This window comes from Triticum aestivum, chromosome 7D (genome assembly GCF_018294505.1).
Source record: "Triticum aestivum cultivar Chinese Spring chromosome 7D, IWGSC CS RefSeq v2.1, whole genome shotgun sequence".
NCBI lineage: Eukaryota > Viridiplantae > Streptophyta > Magnoliopsida > Poales > Poaceae > Triticum > Triticum aestivum.
In genome coordinates this window covers 300692893-300709241 of record NC_057814.1, presented here as the reverse complement: position 1 = coordinate 300709241, position 16349 = coordinate 300692893, and the positions used below count along the sequence as shown (strand labels likewise).

General features: G+C 41.5%; 1 long non-coding RNA gene across 2 annotated transcripts; it reads right to left on the bottom strand.

The window, feature by feature from the left end:
- Positions 1–9449: 9449 nt before the first annotated feature.
- Positions 9450–13525, bottom strand: LOC123168502 (uncharacterized). Of its 2 annotated transcripts, XR_006484388.1 has the most exons (3): positions 13337–13525; positions 10080–13246; positions 9450–9804 (listed from the first exon to the last, which is right to left on the bottom strand). It is a non-coding gene; the product is annotated as an uncharacterized lncRNA (long non-coding RNA). The 2 variants fall into 2 exon arrangements; XR_006484387.1 differs by lacking the exon at positions 13337–13525 and having other exon boundaries at positions 10080–13330.
- Positions 13526–16349: the final 2824 nt, after the last annotated feature.

Below are 16349 nucleotides of genomic sequence, written 5' to 3'. Positions count from 1 at the left end.
TTTGAAAGTATCATCAGGCGTCTTGATCTATCTCTATAGATCTTGATGCCCAATATGTAAGCAGCTTTATCCAGGTCTTCCTTTGAAAAACTCCTTTCAAACAACCCTTTATGCTTTCCAGAAATTTTACATCATTTCGGATCAACAATATGTCATTCACATATACTTATCAGAAATGTTGTAGCGCTCCCACTCACTTTATTGTAAATACAAGTTTCTAACAAACTTTGTATAAACCCAAAAACTTTGATCACTCCATCAAAGCGTATATTCTGACTCCGAGATGCTTGCTCTAGTCCATGGAAGGATCGCTGGAGCTAGCATACCTTTTAGCATCCTTAGGATCGACAAAACCTTTCTGATTGTATCACATACAACCTTTCCTTACGAAAACTGGTAAGGAAACTTGTTTTGACATCCATCTGCCAGATTTCATAAATGCAGCTAATGCTAACATGATTCCGACGGACTTAAGCATCGCTACGGATGAGAAAATCTCATCGTAGTCAACTCCTTGAACTTGTGAAAATACTCTTTGCCACAAGTCGAGCTTCATAGACGGTAACATTACCGTCCACGTCCGTCTTCTTCTTAAAGATCCATTTATCTCAATGGCTTGCCGATCATCGGGCAAGTTCACCAAAGTCCATGCTTTGTTCTGATACATGGATTCTATCTCGGATTTCATGGCCTCGAGCCATTCGTCGGAATCCGGGCCCACCATCGCTTCTCCACAGCTCATAGGTTCATCGTTGTCCAACAACATGACTTCCAAGACAGGATTACGCATTACTCTGAAGTAGTACGCATCCTCGTCGTCCTACGAGGTTTGGTAGTGACTTGATCCGAAGTTTCATGATCACTATCATAAGCTTCCACTTCAATTGGTGTAGGTGCCACAGGAACAACTTCCTGTGCCCTGCTACACACTAGTTGAAGTTATGGTTCAATAACCTCATCAAGTCTCCACCATCCTCCCACTCAATTCTTTCGAGAGAAACTTTTCCTCGAGAAAGGACTCGTTTCTAGAAGCAATTACTTTTGCTTCCAGATCTGAAATAGGAGGTATACCCAACTGTTTTGGGTATTCTATGAAGATGCATTTATCCGCTTTGGGTTCGAGCTTATCAGCCTGAAACTTTTTCACATAAGCATCGCAGCCCCAAACTTTTAAGAAACGACAACTTAGGTTTCTCTAAACGGTGTCGTCTCAACGGAATTGCGTGGTGCCCCTTTTAAAGTGAATGCGGTTATCTCTAATGCCTAACCCATAAACGATAGTGGTAATTCGATAAGAGACATCATGGTATGCACCATATCCAATAGGGTGCAGTTATGATGTTCGGACACACCATCACACTATGGTGTTCCAGGCGGTATTAATTGTGAAACACTTTCCACAATGTCTTAATTGTGTGCCAAACTCGTAACTCAGATACTCATCTCTATGATCATATCACAGACATTTTATCCTCTTGTCACGACGATCTTCAACTTCACTCTGAAATTACTTGAACCTTTCAATAATTCAGACTTGTGTTTCATCAAGTAAATACACTCAGCATCTACTCAAATCATCTGTGAAGTAAGAACATAACGATATCCACTGCATGCCTCAGCACTCATTGGACTGCATACATCAAAATGTATTACTTCCAACAAGTTGCTCTCTTGTTCCATCTTACTGAAAACGAGGCCTTTCAGTCATCTTGCCCATGTGGTATGATTTGCATGTCTCAAGTGATTCAAAATCAAGTGAGTCCAAACGATCCATCTGCATGGAGTTTCTTCATGCATATATACCAATAGACATGGTTCGCATGTCTCAATCTTTTCAAAAACGAGTGAGTCCAAAGATCCATCTACATGGAGCTTCTTCATGCGTTCTATACCAATATGACTCAAATGGCAGTGCCACAAGTATGTGGTACTATCATTACTATTTTATATCTTTTGGCACGAACATGTGTATCACTGCGATCGAGATTCATTTTAGGTGCAAGACCATTGAAGGTATTATTCAAATAAACAGAGTAACCATTATTCTCCTTAAATGAATAACCGTATTGCGATAAACATAATCCAATCATGTTTATGCTCAACACAAATAACAATTATTTAGGTTTAACACCAATCTCGATGGTAGAGGGAGCATGCGATGCTTGATCACATCAACCTTGGAAACACTTCCAACACATATCGTCATCTCACCTTTAGCTAGTCTCCGTTTATTCCGCAGCTTTTATTTCGAGTTACTAACACTTAGCAACCGAACCGGTATCTAATACCCTGGTGCTGCTAGGAGTACTAGTAAAGTACACATTCATATAATGTATATCCAATATACTTCTGTCGACCTTGCCTGCCTTCTCATCTACCAAGTATCTAGGGTAGTTCTGCTTCAGTGACCGTTCCCCTCATTACAGAAGCACTTAGTCTCGGGTTTGGGTTCAACCTTGGGATTCTTCACTAGAGCAGCAAATGATTTGCTGTTTCATGAAGTATCCCTTTTGCCCTTGCCCTTCTAGAAACTAGTGGTTTTACTAACCATCAACAATTGATGCTCCTTCTTGATTTCTACTTTCGCGGTGTCAAACATCGCGAGTTGCTCAAGGATCATCATATCTATCCCTGATATGTTATAGTTCATCACGAAGCTCTAATAGCTTGGTGGCAGTGACTATGGAGAACCATCACTATCTCATCTGGAAGATTAACTCCCACTCGATTCAAGCGATTGTAGTACTCAGACAATCTGAGCACATGCTCAACGATTGAGCTTTTCTCCCTTAGTTTGCAGGCTTAAGAAACTTGTCAGAGGTCTCATACCTCTTGACGTGGGCACTAGTCTGAAATCCCAATTTCAGTCTTCGGAACATCTCATATGTTCTGCGACGTTTCAAAAACGTCTTTGGTGCCACAATTCTAAACCGTTAGCATTACGCACTGAACTATCACGTAGTCATCAAAACGTGTATGTCAGATGTTTCGCAACATCTACAGACGACGCTGAGGTTCAGCACACCGAGCGGTGCATTAAGGACATAAGCCTTCTGTGCAGCAATGAGGACAATCCTCAGTTTACGGACCCAGTCCGCATAATTGCTACTATCAACTTTCAACTAAATTTTCTCTAGGAACATATCTTAAACAGTAGAACTAAAGCGTAAGCTATGACATAATTTGCAAAGACCTTTTGACTATGTTCATGATAATGAAGTTCATCTGATTATTAATGAACTCCCACTCAGATAGACATCCCTCTAGTCATCTAAGTGATACATGATCCGAGTCAAACTAGGCCGTGTCCGATCATCACGTGAGACGGACTAGTCATCATCGGTGAACATCTCCATGTTGATCGCATCTACTATACGACTCATGTTCGACCTTTCGATCTCTTGTGTTCCGAGGCCATGTCTGTACATGCTAGGCTCGTCAAGTCAACCTAAGTGTTTCGCATGTGTTCCGAGGCCATGTCTGTACATGCTAGGCTCGTCAACACCCGTTGTATTCGAACGTTAGAATCTATCACACCCGATCATCACGTGGTGCTTCGAAACAACGAACCTTCGCAACGGTGCACAGTTAGGGGGAACACGTCTCTTGAAATTTTAGTGAGGGATCATCTTATTTATGCTACCGTCGTTCTAAGCAAATAAGATGTAAACATGACAAACATCACATGCAAATCATAAAGTGACGTGATATGGCCAATATCATCTTGCGCCTTTGATCTCCATCTTCGAGGCGCGGCATGATCACCTTCGTCACCGGCATGACACCATGATCTCCATCATCGTGTCTTCATGAAGTTGTCTCGCCAACTATTACTTCTACTACTATGGCTAACGGTTAGCAATAAAGTAAAGTAATTACATGGCGTTTTCATTGACACGCAGGTCATACAATAAATTAAGACAACTCCTATGGCTCCTGCCGGTTGTCATACTCATCGACATGCAAGTCGTGATTCCTATTACAAGAACATGATCAATCTCATACATCACATATATCATTCATCACATCCTTTTGGCCATATCACATCACATAGCATACCCTGCAAAAACAAGTTAGACGTCCTCTAATTGTTGTTGCATGTTTTACGTGGCTGCTATGGGATTCTAGCAAGAACGTTTCTTACCTACGCAAAAGCCACAACGTGATATGCCAATTTCTATTTACCCTTCATAAGGACCCTTTTCATCGAATCCGATCCGACTAAAGTGGGAGAGACAGACACCCGCTAGCCACCTTATGCAACTAGTGCATGTCAGTCGGTGGAACCTGTCTCACGTAAGTGTACGTGTAAGGTCGGTCCGGGCCGCTTCATCCCACGATGCCGCCGAATCAAGATAAGACTAGTAACGGCAAGTAAATTGACAAAATCGACGCCCACAACTACTTTGTGTTCTACTCGTGCATAGAAACTACGCATAGACCTAGCTCATGATGCCACTGTTGGGGAACGTAGCAGAAATTCAAAATTTTCTACGCATCACCAAGATCAATCTATGGAGTTATCTAGCAACGAGGGAAGGGAGTGAATCTACATACCCTTGTAGATCGCGATGCGGAAGCGTTGCAAGAACGCGGATGAAGGAGTCGTACTCGTAGCGATTCAGATCGCGGTTGATTCCGATCTAAGCGCCGAACCACGCGCCTCCGCGTTCAACACACGTCAGCCCGGTGACGTCTCCCACGCCTTGATCCAGCAAGGAGAGAGGAGAGAGGTTGGGGAAGACTCCAGCAGCAGCAGCACGACGGCGTGGTGGTGTGGAGGAGCGTGGCTCCCCAGGGCTTCGCCAAGCACTCGCGGGAGAGGAGGAACAGGGGAGGGGAGAGGGAGATCGCCAACTTGGGTGTTGCTGCCCCCAACCCCCACTATATATAGGGAGGGAGGGGGGCCGCATCTAGGCCCTCCTCCAAGGAGGGTGCGGCCAGGAGGGGCTTCTAAGGCACCTAGGAGGGGGCGCCATTCCCCTCCCTCTGGACCTCCCTCCCTTCCTGCGCCTGGGCCTCTTGTGGGGGTGCACCAGCCCACCTGGGGCTGGTCCCCTCCCACACTTGGCCCACGCAGCCCTCTGGGGCCGGTGGCCCCACCTGGTGGACCCCCGGGACCCTCCCGGTGGTCCCGGTACATTACCGATAGCACCCGAAACTTTTCCGGTGACCAAAACAGGACTTCCCATATATAAATTTTACCTCCGGACCATTCCGGAACTCCTCGTGACGTCCGGGATCTCATCCAGGACTCCGAACAACATTCCGGTAACCACGTACATGCTTTCCCTATAACCCTAGCATCATCGAACCTTAAGTGTGTAGACCCTACGGGTTCGGGAACCATGCAGACATGACCGAGACGTTCTCCGGCCAATAACCAACAACGGGATCTGGATACCCATGTTGGCTCCCACATGTTCCACGATGATCTCATCGGATGAACCACGATGTCGGGGATTCAATCAATCCCGTATTCAATTCCGTTTGTCTATCGGTATGCTACTTGCCCGAGATTCGATCGTCGGTATCCCGATACCTTGTTCAATCTCGTTACCGGCAAGTCTCTTTACTCGTTCCGTAACACATCATCCCGTGATCAACTCCTTGGTCACATTGTGCACATTATGATGATGTCCTACCGAGTGGGCCCAGAGATACCTCTCCGTTTACACGGAGTGACAAATCCCAGTCTCGATTCGTGCCAACCCAACAGACACTTTCGGAGATACCTGTAGTGCACCTTTATAGCCACCCAGTTACGTTGTGACGTTTGGTACACCCAAAGCATTCCTACGGTATCCGGGAGTTGCACAATCTCATGGTCTAAGGAAATGATACTTGACATTAGAAAAGCTCTTAGCAAACGAACTACACGATCTTGTGCTAGGCTTAGGATTGGGTCTTGTCCATCACATCATTCTCCTAATGATGTGATCCCGTTATCAACGACATCCAATGTCCATGGTCAGGAAACCGTAACCATCTATTGATCAACGAGCTAGTCAACTAGAGGCTTACTAGGGACATGGTGTTGTCTATGTATCCACACATGTATCTGAGTTTCCTATCAATATAATTCTAGCATGGATAATAAACGATTATCATGAACAAGGAAATATAATAACAACCAATTTATTATTGCCTCTAGGGCATATTTCCAACAGTGAGAGGGGCACGTCGACAGCGCATTAAATGCGTTTGTCCGACGGAACCAGAGGATAGGCTTATCGACTGTAGACCTTTCCACCTCTTGTGTGCCACTGTGGCAACCCCTTTTTCCTATAAAAGGAGGCCCGAGGCGACCAAGAGAAGGATTTGGATCTTTTGGGCAAGTTACACCCCGTAGCTAGCTCAAGAACACAAGAACACTCAAATACATCCACCAAAGCAGGACTAGGGTATTACGAATCTTCGCGGCCCGAACCTGGGTAAACGATCCGCGTGCTTCCTGTCAGACCCGCTCTTTGCACAACCCTGCGCCCGCCAACCGTAGAAGGAATCCCAGTGATTCCATAGGTGTCGTTCTCCCGACAGCAATCATGCTCATCATTCAAATATCTAGTGCCAAACATTTTATTGAGTTCTTCTTCTAACAATTGAGCACAATTTTCCTTTCCATCATTTTCACGAACGACATTAAAATGATGAAGCATATGAGGCAACCTCAATTCCTTCTTTTGTAGTTTTCTATTATAGACTAAACTAGTGATAAAACAAGAAACTAAAAGATTCAATTGCAAGATTTAAAGATATACCTTCAAGCACTAACCTCCCCAGCAACGGCGCTAGAAAAGAGCTTGATGTCTACTACGCAACCTTCTTGTAGACTCGTGTTGGGCCTCCAAGCATAGAGTTTTGTAGGAGAGTAGCAAATTTCCCTCAAGTGAATAACCTAAGGTTTATCAATCCGTGGGAGGCGTAGGATGAACATGGTCTCTCTCAAACAACCCTGCAACCAAATAACAAAGAGTATCTTGTGTCCCCAACACATCCAATACAATGGTAAATTGTATAGGTGCACTAGTTCGGCGAAGAGATGGTGATACAAGTGTAATATGGATGGTAGATATAGGTTTTTGTAATCTGAAAATATAAAAACAGCAAGGTAGCAAGTAACAAAAGTGAGCAAAAATGGTATTGCAATGCTTGGAAACAAGGCCTAGGGTTCATACTTTCACTAGTGCAAGTTTTCTCAATAATGATAACATAATTAAATCATATGGCAATCCCTCAACGTGCGACAAAGAGTCACTCCAAATTTCCTATCGCGGAGAACATAAGATGAAATTGTTTGTAGGGTACGAAACCACCTCGAAGTTATTCTTTCCGATCAATCCATTGAGCTATTCCTATAAGTGTCACAAACAGCCCTAGAGTTCGTAGTAAAATTGTGGAGTATAATGTATATTAGGAAGTATAGGATAGACTAGAATTTGTTCCTGCCTTGTCTTGTACTCCAAGTTAATCATTGTACTCTTATATATACGCCCACGAGTCTCAAGCAATAAAACAACTATTCCACCAATCCTCTCTCCCTTCTAACAAAAATAACACCATATGACACACATCAATCAACCCTAGTGTCATCTAGATACACCAATGTCACCAAAAGTATCCGTGAGTCAATTATACGATATGCATCAAACAACTTCAGATTCATAATATTCAATCCAACACAAAGAACCTCAAAGAGTGCCCCAAGATTCCTACCGGAGAAACAAGGACGAAAACATGCATCAACCCCTATGCATAGATTACCCCAATGTCATCTCGGGAATCCGCGAGTTGAGTGCCAAAACATACATCAAGTGAATCAATGGAACACCCCATTGTCACCACGGGTATCCCACGCAAGACATACATCAGGTGTTCTCAAATCCATAATAATATTCAATCCGATAATAGTGAAACCTCAAAGGTAAAACTCAATTCATCACAAGAAGGTAGAGGGGGAGAAACTCCATATGATTCAAATAATAACAAAGCTCGCGGTACATCAAGATTGTGCCATATTAAGAACACGAGAGAGAGAGAGAGATATCAAACACATAGCTATTGGTACATACCCTCAGCCCTGAGGGTGAACTACTCCCTCCTTGTCATGGAGACCGCCGGGATGATGAAGATGGCCACCGATGATGGTTTCCCCCTTCGGCAGGGTGCCGAAACGGGCTCTCGATTGGTTTTTCGTGGCTACAGAGGCTTGTCCCGGCGGAACTCCCGATCTCGGTTTCTTTCTGTGGGTTTCGGGATTTATAAGAATTTTTGGCGTCGGTTTCACGTCAGGGGATATAGGAGGCAGCGGCAAGGCAGGGGGCGCGCCCTCCACCCTTGTGGATGCATCGTGGCTTCTTTGGTCCATCTCCGGTACTTCGTGGGCTTCTTCTGGTCCATAAAAAATCGTCGTAAAGTTTCAGCTCGTTTGGACTCCGGTTGGTATTCCTTTTATGTAAAACTCAAAAACAAGGAAAAACATAAATTGGCACTAGGTTATAGGTTAATAGATTTGTCCCAAAAAATAATATAAAATAGCATATTAATGCATATAAAACATTCAAAACAGATAATATAATAGCATGGAACAATCAAAAATTATAAATACGCCGGAGACGTATCAAGCATCCCCAAGCTTAATTCCTGTTCGTCCTCGAGTAGGTAAATGATAAAAACAGAATTTTTGATGTGGAATGCTACCTGACATATTTATCAATGCAATCTTCTTTATTGTGGCATGAATATTCAGATCCATAAGATTCAAAACAAAAGATTAATATCTATTTATATACTAAAAGTAATTTACGGGCTAACCAGAAAAAAGAAAATTAAGATAGAAATTACCACAAAAAATCGAAACATCCAACCATTAATTGAATAGATAAAATAATCTATAGCCATTAGATTAGATTAACTTAAAATTACCCACCATTGCCATTACAATGGAACATATCCTTCCGTCACACGTTTTCTCTCTTAAAAGATAACCTATCCTATCGAGGCGAACGACCAAGCACGAGGAAACGGGCTAGAAAAATTACAGAAAACCCTACGCAAAGGAATCCTCCAGCTTGGCTGCACCATCTTCGCCGCCATTACGTTGGTGCACTACCACGGAACAATCAGCCTTCCATGCAATAATCTAGCTTTCCAGCCCTGCGTCCTACTCCTCTAAAGCTGATAATCCATGGATTGCAAAGAAAAGGAAGATGCCAAGCAGATACGGCTGGAAAGCACATGCTTCCAAGATGGCTCACAGCAATATGCAGCTTGAGTAGCGGTCCAAGTCAAGGTAGACACGCTGATAGCTTCTCCCAAACTATGCAGTCCTACACTGATCATTAGCATGCACGTCCTCTAATTTTAGTTCTTCAACTTTTTTAAAACCCAAACCCATGCCACTTGCAACCCCGTAGGATCACGTCCGAAGATGGCAAGGGCTTTGATAGTGCATCAATAGTTTCATCTAATTATTGTGATTTACAAACGAGTGCACGACCATGGCAATTCTATCTTCGACTTGTACTGATGGTTCACCCCACAGCCAAATTTAGATACTTAATAACCTACAGAAGGTTCAAGTCTCTCTCTATATATCTCTATGCATCTACTATTGAACTTATTAATTAAGCATCCTCTAGAACTGAAGTAGGACACATTCACTGAAATTGATTTTGTAATATTATAAAAATATATACACCACCATGATGGCTTTCCCAAAAAAAAACACGAGCAAGCGCCTAAATCTCCTAGATTGCGCCATCAGCAACATCGAGTGAGCAGACCACCTCCAGTAAGTACCATCTGCAGATATTGTAAAGAACTGACGTAAAGTTAAATCTTTTCTTAATAGCGAGAACAGAAACGACCGTGCAACTGACGTCTTCAATTCAAGGTATGACAACACAATCAAATAGCTTGTAAACTCAGGTCGGGCCCTAAGTCCCACTTGGGATTTTTAACTCGTTACTGACTTACTGTACATGAACTTGCCATCCTCAGTTACGATCCTATGATTCATTAAATATATGCTTTATGGACTTGCAGGTAACGTCAACACTAGGGTAAAAGATACTCACAATAGCTGTGTTTTCACGTGAAGATTGGAACTTTACATCCACTGGTCTTGGAAGTTGATCTCCTTTACTTCTAGTCTTCTACAACAAAGACGAAAATATGTAAGCTGAAAAAAATAATCAAAATCATAAATCTTCATAACCTTGATCTGTACTGTAACAATTTTACAATATCATCTTCTTTAATCATATATGCATTCTCTATTGTGCAGGAAGAAACAAACAAAATAAATGGTGGGACACATAGCAAAAATGTGAGAAACCTGCCGAGATGGTTAAAAGCATCAAATAGACAATCCAACAAGCTGATCCGTTACTTACCATGAATCTTTAATAGGTTGTATCACAAGAATGTTACAACTAGAATATATAATGCAACAATTCAAGATAGGCACATGTGGGTTTGTGATTTAAGCTTGGATGGGGAAAAAATAAATTATTAGCTTATTCATGTGAATTCAGTCAACATCTATTTAAAAGATGGGAGGAGAATGAAACTTGGAGACAAGAAAAAGAGACAACCTTTGATAATACACGGAGATGTGCCAGACTGCACAACTATGCCAAAAGAACAACCTTTGAACCACGTGCGGTAAGAAAATCTTCACGAAGTTATTTCCTTATGGGTATTATTATCATCCACTATCTTTACTTACTGTTCTGAATTCAACTTCTAAACTTTCCTTACATGATGCATGACTGTAGTAAGGTATACTCAAAGCAGTATTCTAGCTTGCTGATGCTTTGGACATGAATTGTGCTATCTATGTGTTTCATTCTTTCAGGCTTACAAAAAGTTAATTCATTAACTCAGTGGATTTGATGTGCAAATATTTGATCTTACACAATTTACCGTACACAAATGGTTATCATGCCCGGCCTCCTCTATAGTTGCACATGACCTGCAACAAATTTTAACTGCTCAATTAAATAAAAAACATGTTACATTTGGTCCTGGCAGTAGTTATCAATTATTACTTTGTCATTGGTATTTATATTTATGCAGGGCAAGTAATTCAACAGAGATAGCTAGAGATGTAAGACTATATAGGAAAAGAAGAATACAAAGAACCAGCAGGACAAAAAAATTCAACATCACTCCGTCTGGTAAGATTACGAGGTAAGCAACAACAAAATTCAATCAAGATCTACAATTTGGACATTCATGAACCTGCTATTTCTGTTATGCACGTGTACATGACTAAAATTAACACAAACTGTACAACATAAAAATCCAGGACAATGAATAAGACACCAGCTATGTAAGTTCTATTAAGGTTGTTTTATTAGTACGAACAAGAACAACCAGACATTAGAAATATTTAAATTGACGTTGAATTCAGAAACATGAACATGACACTGGAAAGGACAAATATGGAAATTCAGAACATCGGAACCCAAGCTGCAAGTGTGAGTGACGTGGTGCAATTTTTTGGTATAAAGAAAAAACTTCAGGTAGAGCGAGAAGCATGCCATCTTTTGGACTATGCAGACAATAGGACAAGGTTGACTTTCCACCATAGAGAGCGCTGTCGTCTTACCATAGAAAATTACTAAGGAAATACAACGGAAAGAGGTGGAAAAACTACATGCAAAATATCATATTGTATAACTCCATGGTCGCTTTCACATTAGTGGAAGGAAAGGTAGGCACAGAAATAAACAATGTACGTTGAGGTAAATAGGTACTCTACTACCTGAAGGTAAAGAGAACCATGCATGACACAGTTGTACACCTATGACACTACAAATGAGGTAAAAACATGGTTAACACGTCAACATCAGAAGATAAAGGGGAGTCAACAGATCCTCACATAGTCGAGGGCCTTAAAATATTTTCGATGGAGATAATAGAATAGAAAAACATTCAGAATATCAGCTCAAAACGAAACACTCAGAATGGCAATGGGTAAATTCGAAGAAGTTGATTATCATAGAGTGAGATTAAGACGGCATGGCATGCCATATGCAAATGAAGTTGCAGCCATAATTGTGCATGATGAAACAGAGAATATAAAAGGACAAGATATCATTGTTCAGTACAAAGACATGAGGCCGAGAAGAATATCAGAGAACTTGGCTATGCAGTATTCACTATTATTCCCCTATGAAGAAGATAGGTACAGAGGAAATATAGATTAAGTATTAAAAGAAGGTGCAAAGTGCAAGAGAAAGCATGTAGAATGTTGGAATACTATGAGAATGATATACAACAATGTACTAACCAATTGAAACACATGTGTGAAAAGCTTAAATTTCAGTACAATGTGGATGCCCTTGCATGCATTCTGCACTACAGCCAGACTGGATCAAAAGACATCAAGGAAACCTAAGAACGGAATTATATGCTGGCTTGCGAGACGCAATAGAAAGACGTTCTATGCTAACATGATATGACAGCACGGACATGATTTATTATTCCCAGAAGTATTGGAGACATTCAACAATATTTCTTGGAAAAATAGTTCAATAATACCAATTGTCCACACTATATTATCTGATATTTCAAGCTTATTCTATTATACAAGTGACATCATCCACAGATTGGTATCATTCGTATGTAGAATGCAATCACACCTATTTTCCTATTCACTTCTTAAAATTATTTCTATATTTGGGAAATAGTAACATTATAGCTTATCACAAATAAACTAATTACTCTAAAAAGGTGGAGGCGGCATAAAAATATTTATACCTTTCACTAATAATAAGTTGTGCCTTAATCACATTATATTAATTTAGTCAGGCACATGCAGAAAAAGGATAAGAAAAAAGAAAAAAATATGAGAGAGACAGGAAAGGGAGAAGGGGGACCCGTAGGTACAACAATGAACCACCGAAGTCAGTCTGCCACTGTCGAGGATGAAGACGACCTGCCGGGCTGCCTCGCTCGGGGACATCCACGATGCGATGGAAGACAATGCCGCCAGCAACCTCACAATCATGGTGGGTCCAAGCTAGCTGCGGAAGACGAGATCCATGCCCAAATCGCCACGCCGACGACAACGGCACTGTCAAGATCGACGACCTGGCAACTTCATTGCGCAGCTTCTCATCGAGCCCTGCTATCGTTCCGTCGCCGTTGACTGGCCGGAGAGATCGAGGAAGCGTACACGGAGCCAATCCAGGCGCCGTAGATGGCCACCCCTTGGCCGCACCAGTGAGCTGAGCTGTAGATTAAGGTGCATGTAGGGTGAGGATGAGCAAGGTCACGACTAGGAATCAAGAGGGGGAACAATTAAATCCGCAACACCGATTACCAGCGTCAATAGAGGGAAATGAAAGGGGATCAGGAGAGAGCGTCAACATCGCATTTTTTACTTCTAATAGAGCAGTTGGTAGTCTTCGTTCCATGGAGAGCGTCAACACCGCATCTTCTACTTCTAATAAAGCAGTTGGTAGTCTCTGTTCCATGGTTTTTTTTTGTCCCACCTCCCACCCTTCGTCTGATTTATTTTTGTCTCTCATCCCACCTCCCAACTTCCCGCACGTAACGACCTCCTCAATAAAAAACCCAACCAAAAGGGGAGCGATGCCTCGAACGAAAAAAACCCGCGAAAAAAAACCTACGAAAAAATTGACGATTCGCCAATCGACACAAAACTAACCAACAGTTCATCAAGTTCGGGACAAAACTGTCTCCGTTCATCATGTTCTGAGCACCAGCTCCAGTGAAATTAGGTGTTCATCTTGCCATAATCGCCAAGTTTGTGTAGGTGTTGGTCGCCTGCATGCGCAGTCACGCCGCCGCCGCCGCTGCCGTCCCCTGCTACGAGTCTCGCTCACTGCAAGCTGCTGAGCCCGTGCCCATCTCCCCTGAGGCAAGGTATAATTTTCTGCTATGTTCTTAAACCATTCTTATTTTCATGTATTAATGTATGTCTTGCTAGGAGTAGTACCAACAGTAGTCTTCTGTACTCCTATGTTATCGAAAAGATACGACCTATAAAATGTCACCAGTCATCGTCACTCCAAGGTATTCAAGTAGGGAAGCATGCATTTGTCGAGATATGCAAGGGCATGCTTCGTGCATTTTGTGTGGATGCTGGCAACGCACATGCATCTTATCTTGCTCTTTTATACCAATTTTTGGTATTTTACCTTTTTAACTGACATAACCACGCTATATTTGTTGACATGGAATAGACATTGTAGATCCGGGAGAATATCATAGTTGCGCTAAGTAAACGTACTATTGTTTAGAATGATAGTCTCACTAAAATTTTGAAGTTAGAATGGTTTGCCTTACTAATTGTATGTTTTTCATTTTTTTTCAATTTGCTCTCTGCCATATTATACTATTTTTGAGAGTTCATGTAATCATTCTGAATTTTTTTATGTTGCTCAACTCTTTTTCTCTACGCTCTATCAGGCTGCAACATCCTAAGTTTCTATTTTCTATCTGGGCTCCACGACCGGTAGTAGGATGCTCATTAGGCAACCCAAGGTGTGTACGCCCCTACTTTCCCAAGGTACTCAAGCCTCATGCCTGGGTTGACCACGAGGTATGCTTGCCGCCAATCTACTTCAGCCACTGGACAACAGTTCCTCCTTAATTTGCTCCATATAAAGGTATTTTCCAACAATCGTCCAAAAATATGTAACATCTCTAGAGATATGTCACTCATGCAACTAACCAACTAAAATAATAAATCTCAATAATCTTTTGGATTACAAATAATTCGTGGTTCATGGGATTGCAGATTTGGCTGATGTATTGCGTAATTGAACTTGATAAAGCTCGCCACATCAAGAGTGATATGATTTTTTTGTAGATGCAACTACATCTTGATTTGGTTTGCTTCACTGTGCATGTTCCGAGGCATTGTGCCAATGAATCAGGTGGTTCTAGAGAAGTAAAAATGGATGAAACAACACCATTGGCCAACTGCATAAAATATGTCTGGATATATGATTGTAATATTTTAACATTGCTTTATTTCCTTCCTTTACCTCACATTGTAATGCCGAGACAAACTATGTGACCTCACCTGATCTTTGATCCCCATGGCGATTGAGTATCTCTATACTCCTCTCACCACAAAGCAAAACTCCAAAAGACACAGAAAAAGGGAGGGACCAAAAAATTCTCACTCACTGAAGTCTCTTAGCTAATTATTAGAGAAACTAAAAAGGCCAAAAGGAGGTGTCCATTAAAACACTAGCAAGTACCACTATATCTAGCTCTCTTTCTTCAGGGTTGCTGCAGAAGAGATGGGCTCCTAACAACCTTCCCCGAAACAACAAAAAACAGAGAACATGAGTAAACATGTGGACTCTGTTTCGAAAAAGTAGATACGTCGGCTATGGTGATCCGGTGTGAGGACTGAGATTTTCTAGTGCTCGGCTAACAAATATTATAGAAATTTTTATCGTTTCAAGCATCAGTTCTATTAGAATTCCCGTGTTCATATAGAACAATTTTTAACTGTTTTCACCCACATGTTTACCAAAATGTAAAAGAGATAAAAAAAGAACTCTTAGAGATAAAATGAGCTCATGTAATCTAGGCAGTTGGTTTGCTAGGACTCACTATTTAGTTTGTTTCCTTACCAACTAATTTTTGGCACTTCCATTTTTATTGGTGACTTGAGTATCAGTGATATACTCTTAAAAGGTGCGTACATCAGTCTAGCATATCAAACATCATCTGCCTCCTAAACATTTAAAAGCAAGTAAAATTTAAGTTTGGGTGTGTGGTCTGATTACCTCATATCCCCCACAATGATTCAGTGCATAACCAAGCCTACGTCTGATTTGATAAATCTTTCATAGTTTCTTATCCTTGTTAATTGTGCCTGCCTTGCAACTCTGAATGTTCAACTACAACAACAACAAAGCTTTGTCCTCAAATTATTTTCAGTAATTACTGCAGAAATATCAGATGATGAGGCCTGTGCATAACCACTAAATACATAATAAGAAATAGGCCAAAGAAACCCACCTAGGAGTATGGCAGGATGAACACCTAATTTCAGTGGAGCTGGTGCTCATAACCTAATTTCACTAGGAGTATGCCGACATATCCAACAGTTTTGTCCACGAACCACGAGGTATGCTTGTCTTAATATTTTAATATGTGTATATATGTTCACTTTTGTAGATTGGAGATAAAATTGACGGCTTATTCTTTTAATATGTATATTTCTATATATTTTTATTTGTGCAACAAATGAGAGAGATGGAGATTCATTATGTCATCATTCAAAAAGAATCCATTGACAAGGTATCGAGACGATGTCGTTGGAAGGGGCCAAAAATTCACTGAGTTTT